Source organism: Mesocricetus auratus, unplaced genomic scaffold (genome assembly GCF_017639785.1).
Source record: "Mesocricetus auratus isolate SY011 unplaced genomic scaffold, BCM_Maur_2.0 Super-Scaffold_100028, whole genome shotgun sequence".
Taxonomy (NCBI): Eukaryota; Metazoa; Chordata; class Mammalia; order Rodentia; family Cricetidae; genus Mesocricetus; species Mesocricetus auratus.
The window spans coordinates 14,407,401-14,413,957 of record NW_024429209.1 but is presented as its reverse complement, the minus strand read 5'-3'; the positions used below and the strand labels follow the sequence as shown (position 1 = coordinate 14,413,957).

The following is a 6,557-nucleotide window of genomic DNA, read 5'->3' as shown; positions in this document are numbered from 1 at the left end:
TTCTGTGTTTTCTGAGGATTGAACCCAGGTCCTAACGTGTGCAAGATGAGCTCTCTCCCCACAGAGCTTCAGCCCCCCCCCCTCCCCCGGCCTTCACACTTAGCACACAGGCTTGAGGCTCTGTTTTTTCTACAAGTACGGGGGTTTTGGGCTTTTGTTTTTGCTGTTATTGCTATGTCCCGTCTAGCCTCCCACTTACCATTACAAACGCAGGCCACAGCATCCTTCTAGGGGTTGCCTCCTGCCCTGGAGTCCAATTCACTTCCCTTTTAGTCTACTGGCTGTTATGTAAAGGCTAAGGTCAGCGATTCTCCATTTCTTGTACCAACCTGCGCGCGTGTGTCTGTGTGTGTGGGCATATATGTGTATATGCATGTATGTGCGCACATGTCTATATATGTGTATGTTCGTGTGTACGTGTGTATATGTACATGCATGTGTGTATGTGTATATGTATGTATATGTGACAATGTGTATATGTATGTGTGTGTACATGTGTGTATGTGTATATATGCATGTATATGTATGTATGTGTGTACATGTATATGTATGTGTGTACATGTGTGTATGTGTATATATGCATGTATATGTATGTGTGTACGTGTATATTTATGTGTATGTGTATATATGCATGTATATGTATGTATATGTGTATGTGTATATACGTATGTGTGTATGTGTATATGTATGCATGTGGATGTTCTGCTGTTTGGAGATGCTCATTCCTGCTGTTCAAAGTTCCTGTCAAGCTGGGTGTGGCAGATGGCTTGAGTCTGTCATCCTCAGCTACACAGTGAATTCGAGGCCATCCTGGGCTACTTGAGACCTTGTCTCAAAAAAAAAAAAAAGAACACAAAATTCAAAAACCCGAATTGCTGGCTGCCAAGCCTGACAACTTGAGCTGGCTCCCCAGGTGTGTTCTGGCATGTGCTCTCTCCTCATGAGTGAGAGTGAGTGAATGAGTGAGGAGTGAGTGAATGAGTGAATGAGTGAGTGAATGAGTGAGTGAGTGAGTGAGGAGTGAGTGAGTGAATGAATGAGTGAATGAGTGAGTGAGTGACCAACTGACAAGACAAAAAACTAAAGGGGTCTGCAGAAGCTGGGACCCTCCCTTTGCCCCACCCCCACCCCACAAAGCGTGGTGCAGAGGGGGATCCCCGGCTGGGAAACCGGGTCAGCTCACACTTGTCCCAAGCAAAGGACTAGGGCCTGAGGGAGGTACATGGCAGAAGCTGGGGAGAGGGAGCCGGTCCCTGCCTGTGAGTGATTAGCTGCAGCCCCGCTGCTCGCAGTAAACAGAAACTTGCAGGCGTCCCCTCCACTCCCTTAGAAGCCAGGCAGGCATCGGACCCCCGCGTAATTAATTTGAATCTTCGAGGGCCACGAGACTTGCACAGACTTGGAATCAGTCGAGATGTGAGTAGGAGGTGGCCTCCTGCAGCTACGGCAGGGGAGTGTCCGTGCAGCGCGGTGACACGAAGGGCCAGCGCGGCATCCGGGGGCGCAGGGCCGGGGCTGGAGGCTTCCGGGAACCCTGGTCCCTCGGCCGCTGCACCCTGACACCCGCCAGATAAGCTCTATCGCAGCGGCCAGAGCTGGGGACAGCCGGATACAGGGGCCACCGAGTGCATTCCCAGAACCAGCACTCGCGGTGGCCAGTCGGCCGCGGGGAGCTCCGCCCGCCCGCACACAGTGACAGCCAGCCGGCGCAGGACCGAGGGGAGCTCGGTCCGGGAGGTTTAGACCCGCTCCACGGTGAGTACCAATGCTGTCCCCAGGAGGCTGGCGCGTGCAGGTGGAGAGAGGAGGGGCCACTTCCTCGAACTCACCTAGAGCGCTGGGGCCTGGAGAGGGAGTCTGGATGCGAGCCGAGATAACATCGCTGTGTAGCCTTGGGCAAATTCTTTTCCCTCTCTGGGCCTCCCGGTGTCCCTTTCCATCTTTAAACAGAGTGGTTATCCGGAAGATCTTTAAGGGGCTCTCGCACGTCTCAGGCATAGTGCCGGGCACTGGTGGAGCGGGCTACTACGGGAATATTTAGGGAGTTCCAGGGATTCCCCCTTCCTAGTAGAGGGTATGACTCTTTTTCTCCCACTTCTTGTATGCTATGACTCAGAGAGATGGAACGACTTGTCTAGGTCACACAACCCATCAGTGCCATCGACAAGCAACAGAGCTGGGTCTTTATTCCAGGCATGGGGCGAGGGGAGGAAGTGTGGACAGAACAGACTGGACTGAGTATGTATTGCCTTAGGAAGGGGCAGAGGAGGCAAGCAGCCTCGGTTCTTCAAGCCGCTTTCAGCTGTCAGGAAGGCGATGTCGGGGCACTAGCTGGGCCAGGCGCTCTCTGCTAGGAGGGAGTACCCATTGCCGCTACCTCACCTTGCTGCCTAGAGGGTCCCCAGGGCTTGAGAGGAAAAGGGTTGCCGTCAGGGGTGGGAGAGCGCTGGGGGTGGGGAGTGTGGCTCATGCCTTGACTAGGTTTTGTTCCAATTTTATTTTGCCTTTTCAAAAATCTGTTTTAAATCACTCTGGGCCCCCGCGCGGCTCCTCTGGACAAAACAGAATTGTGAAACACACCAGCACTTTCCACACGCCTCCCCTGGGGGGAATCTCGTATTAATACCAGGGCAGGCTATTTGCATATCCGTCTCTGCTGCCTTGGCTAGCTGTGGTCAGGGAGTGGGTTGTAGACAAAGTTAGTTTGGGCACTAGGGAGGAGGCTCTGTTATGTTCCAGGGCCAGGAAGTCCTCAGCAGCATGGTTGGCAGGTGGGAAGCCCCCAGGGCAGGCTCCCAGTCAGAGGTGAAGGTCGGAACACCCAGATGGGGCCTGTGTTTCTTCCTTTGGAATGTCCCGCTGGGCAGCAGCCCTGGGGTGGGCCCATGCCTCCTTCCCTTTCCAGGTGGGCCCAGAACCCCTGCATTGAGGGTAAATGGATGGTCCTAGGTTTTTGTGACTTTACTCTTAGCCTTATTTCCTCATCTGCAAGACAATGGGTTTATTTGAGGGACTCTCTCCTTACTATAGTCTGGATTCTGGGACTCTGGGCAGGAGTATTCCCAGGGCAGGGATACTGTAGGTCAGGACAATGCCCTGGCCTGGACTCTCCTCCCCAGCCTGTGAGGGGGGTGGGGTGGCCTCGGAGAGCACTCTGTCGCCCGGTCCCACACGTGTCTGGGAAGGGGGATGTACAGGGAGAATCCCAGCGCAGTGGGACAGTGGGATGCCAGGAATCAGGTGGGTTTGGAGGCACAGCTGCTGGCCCATCAGTTGCAGGGCAGGCTTGGAGGCTTGAGTCCTCAGGGCTAAACGGCCCAGGAGGTTGACAAGATGGACCTGGCTGCCTGGGCTCCTGATTATCGATTTTACCCATTGCTCCCTGATCTCTTGCTCTTGTGGGTCCCAGAGCTAAAACACCAGACTTGAGGAGGCAAGTGCCTCTATCACTCAGTGCTCTAAACTCACCCAATAGGACTTTTTTGGCTTGTGGTTCCTTCACAGGGGTAGGAAGCCTTGCTGAGAAAGCCCACTCTCAGACTCTTAGGAATTGGGTGAGAACTGGTTGCTAAACCCAGAATTATGTAGACTCACCATAGATTCTGTTTAAACCAGGTGACAAGTACACAGAGCTCATCACTTCCGCTTTTCACTTGTGGTGGTGGGGACTGACCCTGGGCTTGCACATGGTAGGCAAGTACTCTGCCTCTGGTCTTACCAAGTAGACTCCCCATTTTTGTTTTTAATATGTATAAGAGTTTTGCCTGTAGGTATGCTATATGCACCACAGCTATGCCTGGTGTCCTCAGAGGCCAGAAGAGGGCACTGAATCCTGCATCTCCCTAGAACTGGAGTTACAGATCGTTGTGAGCCTCCATGTGGGTGCTGGGAATTGAACCCTGGTCCTCTGGAGGAGCAACTGGTGCTCTTAACCACTGAGTCATCTCTCTGGCTCCCCAGTCAGTAATTTTGAAGCCTGTGTGTGTGTGTGTGTGTGTGTGTGTGTGTGTGTGTGCACTAGGAACAAAGCCCTTCAATTGTGCTAAACGTGTAGTCTATCTCCGGTATCACCAAGTCATGTCCTGGTTCCTCACAACTCACTGTGCCATTTCCAAACCCCTCATATACACCCTATCACATTTGAATGGCAGGAACATTGAAGGGTGGCAGGTCACCGTACAGTCCTTCCCAATTCCATGTTCAGCAATTTTATCTCGGAAGTTTGAAGTTGGCTTTGGTAGGAAATTTCCCAAAGGCCCAATCCAGGGATTGCCTTGTTATTCTGTGTGCTACTGGGTTTGAGAAAGCGGCCAACCTTGAGGGCTTTCCTCAAACATCAGTTCTTGCCTCTGCCAGCTTCTCAGGGAAGGGGCTGCCTACATCTTGGTGACCCAGTGAATCCCCACATGCTGTTGTTTGAGGCACAGGCACTGCCCACCCGTTTTCCCGAGAAGTCACACTACTTCACTCACTGTTGATGTAGGAGTCGGGATGAGAATTGCCAAAAAGGTTCCATGCAAGCTGGGCGTTGGTGGTTCACGCCTTTGATCCCAGCAGGCAGGCGGATCTCTGTGAGTTTGAGGTCAGCCTGGTGTACTGAGCAAGTTCCAGGACAGGCTCCAAAACAATACAGAGAAAAAGGTTCCATGCAAATGAACTAATCATTTGAAATCTTCAGAAAAGTAGAATCGATGTCCCTACTTCAGCCTCCTGAGGGCTAGGACAAGAGCACATGTCATCATGCTTGGCTATGTAAATCTATTGATGCTATTGTTATTATTTTAATTTTTAAATATGCTGTTTTATTTTGCTTGAGATGGGGTTTCTCTGTGAATACCTGGCTGTCCTGGAACTCACTCTGTAGATCAGACTGGCTTCAAACTGAGAGATCCTCCTGCCTCTGCCTCCTGAGTGCTGGGACTGAAGTCATGCACCATCGCACCTAGCTACAAGTATTTATTTCTATTTCTGTGTCTGTCGGCCCTGCCTGCACGTGTGTCTGTGTACCATATGTGTGCAGTATTAGGGAGGCCAGGAGGGGCCGAGTCTCTGGAACTGGAGTCACAGACGGTTGTGAGCCACCAACTGGGTGTTGGGAACTGAACCTAGGTCCTCTGGAGGATCAGCCAGTGCTCTTAAACACTGAGCCATCTCTCCAGCCCCTGTAGATTTTATTTTTATTAGCAAAGTATATGATACACATTCTTTTTTTTTTTTTTTTTTTTGGTTTTTCGAGACAGGGTTTCTCTGTGGCTTTGGAGGCTGTCCTGGAACTAGCTCTTGTAGACCAGGCTGGTCTCGAACTCACAAAGATCCGCCTGTCTCTGCCTCCCAAGTGCTGGGATTAAAGGCGTGCGCCACCAACGCCCGGCTGATACACATTCTTGATAGCCATGCATTGCTGTGTGTGTGTGTGTGTGTGTGTGTGTGTGTGTGTGTGTGCATGTGCATGAACACAGAGCTGGTTGATACACATTCTTGATAGCCATGCATTGCTGTGTGTGTGTGTGTGTGTGTGCATGAACACGGAGCTGGTTGATACACATTCTTGATAGCCATGCATTGCTGTGTGTGTGTGTGTGTGTGTGTGTGTGTGTGTGTGCATGAACACGGAGCTGGTTGATACACATTCTTGATAGCCATGCATTGCTGTGTGTGTGTGTGTGTGTGTGTGTGTGTGTGTGTGCATGAACACGGAGCTGGTTGATACACATTCTTGATAGCCATGCATTGCTGTGTGTGTGTGTGTGTGTGTGTGTGCATGAACACGGAGCTGGTTGATACACATTCTTGATAGCCATGCATTGCTGTGTGTGTGTGTGTGTGTGTGTGTGTGTGTGTGTGCATGAACACGGAGCTGGTTGATACACATTCTTGATAGCCATGCATTGCTGTGTGTGTGTGTGTGTGTGTGTGTGTGTGTGTGTGTGCATGAACACGGAGCTGGTTGATACACATTCTTGATAGCCATGCATTGCTGTGTGTGTGTGTGTGTGTGTGTGTGTGTGCATGAACACGGAGCTGGTTGATACACATTCTTGATAGCCATGCATTGCTGTGTGTGTGTGTGTGTGTGTGTGTGTGTGTGTGTGTGTGTGCATGAACACGGAGCTGGTTGATACACATTCTTGATAGCCATGCATTGCTGTGTGTGTGTGTGTGTGTGTGTGTGTGTGTGTGCATGAACACGGAGCTGGTTGATACACATTCTTGATAGCCATGCATTGCTGTGTGTGTGTGTGTGTGTGTGTGTGCATGAACACGGAGCTGGTTGATACACATTCTTGATAGCCATGCATTGCTGTGTGTGTGTGTGTGTGTGTGTGTGTGTGTGTGTGTGTGCATGAACACGGAGCTGGTTGATACACATTCTTGATAGCCATGCATTGCTGTGTGTGTGTGTGTGTGTGTGTGTGTGTGTGTGTGTGCATGAACACGGAGCTGGTTGATAAGCCTTTGGCACCACATCCCTGGATCCCTGATGTACATACCACTGCCCAGGGGCCCAGAGACCTTCCTGCAGTTTCAGACCCAAGTCCTTGCTTCTTTCTTTCAGT

General features: G+C 51.2%; 1 protein-coding gene across 1 annotated transcript in view; it reads left to right on the top strand.

Moving 5' to 3' along the window:
- The first annotated feature begins 1,290 nt into the window (after positions 1-1,290).
- The window catches only part of Ripor3 (RIPOR family member 3), a 74,431-nt gene continuing 69,164 nt past the window's right edge, over positions 1,291-6,557 (top strand). The window contains exon 1 of the mRNA XM_005074429.4: positions 1,291-1,755. The gene's annotated coding sequence lies outside the window, so the exon portion shown is untranslated. The remainder of the gene's footprint in view (positions 1,756-6,557) is intronic.